The following is a 2,093-nucleotide window of genomic DNA, read 5'->3' as shown; positions in this document are numbered from 1 at the left end:
AGGTACTGATTTCAGGTCCAGTATGGTACAAGGGTTTTAGAGTTGCTGGTATGCTGTGACATACTATGTTGGTTTTTTTCAACATATCCATATATTTCCTCAAAAAAACTGCTGTAGACCTTCTGTTTCAAATTGGAGATAGGTTATGGCCTCTCTGTCCTCTGTTGTGTGGCATAAAAGAAAAAAAAAGAAGACAGAAATAAGCAGAAGGTAATAACAAAAACCTCCTTTGCTGCTCTATATGAAATCTGGATTTTTCCACTAGTCATACTCCTGCTATCAAGAAAAGCTGGAAAGAGAAAAAAGGTATAATAATAGAACTCACATGTGTGCAATAAAGATGTTTTAACTCTGTGATGTGTTTTTATAGTAATAGTAATGTGAAAATTATTAAAGAGTATCTCCAATAACTATAAGATGACATTAAGTCCCTCACAGATTCAAGCTGCTTCTTATACTACATAATCAGTACAGTTATTAAAAGGCACATCAGCCACAGTTCTTCCAGCTGTTCATAACTCCTTGTTCATGTATCATTGATGACAGGGCTTAAATAACTCTTGGTCTTGTGCAACAAGTTGCTGCCAGGTCAGTATTTTCATATCATCTCACTGTAGGGAAAGGAATCCAGGTTTGGTTACCTTAACTGTAGGTCATCTTTTCTTTGTAGTGCTGCAGATGTAATAATGTGGTCTGATTCACACCTGTGTCATATTAAGGCTGAGAAGTCTCACTGATCTGAGCTAGCTCCCATCTGCTCTCTTGGCCTGAGATGGAAAATAATGGTTCTGACTGCTCCTCTCCAGCACTGTTTTAGGACATGTGTTAGTTAAAGGAAACTAATTACACAAATAAGTAAAAGGGTGACTTTTTTACTGCTACTGGGATGCTGTACCCCTGGTTTGTCTTCCAAACTTATGTTTTATTGCTGTATCTGTTTTGATTCACAGTATTTCGTCCATTCTCACCTGACTTGACATGACACCTTTCAGTGTGTCAATTTACTGTGAGTCAAAGCAGAACGAGCATCACAAGGTACTTCTAGAGGCTGGTCCTGTTAAGCTCTATGTCAGATTCCTCAGGTTGCCATGTTCTTTCCAGGCTCCCTAGGCTTCCTCTGAGGAAGCCATGATTTTCACTTCCTGTGGAGCTTCCTCCCTTCAACAGTTTTGTAAACACTCAATAGGTTTATTATACTATTCAAATTTTTTTGTTACTGTGTCTCAGAAATGCAAAACAAAAAAACTACCTTCTCAAACGGACAGAATATGCAGAGGCAACTGCTTTTAATAAATGCTATGCAATACATGTGTGTGATTTGAAAGAATTATGAAATTAAACAAGTTAAACAAAGCAAACACAAGTTAAAGATATGGCAAAATATTAGTTCTACCTTGTAGCCATCTCTGTGTAACAGATTAATACAATTACAGAGAGTATTAAGCTAATATTTTAAAATCACAAAAATTTCTGTTTTTCTCTCTTGCATGCCTACGGGCAGCATATTTTAGCAGTGAGCAGGAAGAGAAAAATTACTGCCATTATCATATCTCTGTAATATTTTGCCATATTTTAGAGCTGAGCAGGAATGAAAAATTACTGCCATTGTCATACTTCTGTAATTAAGTTAGTTTATGCAGTATATGCTATGTTATATAAACTTTTATAAACTTTTATAAACTTTTTTATAAACTTATTAAAGTTTTATAAACTTTTTTTCTTGAACTTCTTGTTCACTTCCTTTGCTAGGGAATTAGCTAGGGAAAGGAAAACATGCCAAACATTCATCATAAAGCCTTGAGAATCTGAGTATTTGTATTTATGCTATTAGAGAGGGACTGATGGTTTTCCTTCATGACTAGAATTATGACAACTGAATGCAGTTTCAGCTACCAGGTGAGAGCTCTCTCTACATATTTGAATATAGGGGTTAGATATGAAATTATAAGGTAAAGAAAAATAGTGAATGTATTACATATCCTCTTAATTATCCCATGTATCTCAAACTGCTTCTCGACACTGTAAGTTACTGTGTTGCAGTTCACTTCAGGAACTGCAAGCAGAACCATCATTTCTTACATAGTTAGTAACAG

The sequence above is a fragment of the Empidonax traillii genome, unplaced genomic scaffold (genome assembly GCF_003031625.1).
Source record: "Empidonax traillii isolate 1590-97213 ecotype Southwest subspecies unplaced genomic scaffold, ASM303162v1 scaffold1352:size124289, whole genome shotgun sequence".
Classification (NCBI taxonomy): domain Eukaryota; kingdom Metazoa; phylum Chordata; class Aves; order Passeriformes; family Tyrannidae; genus Empidonax; species Empidonax traillii.
This window is presented reverse-complemented; position numbering follows the sequence as displayed.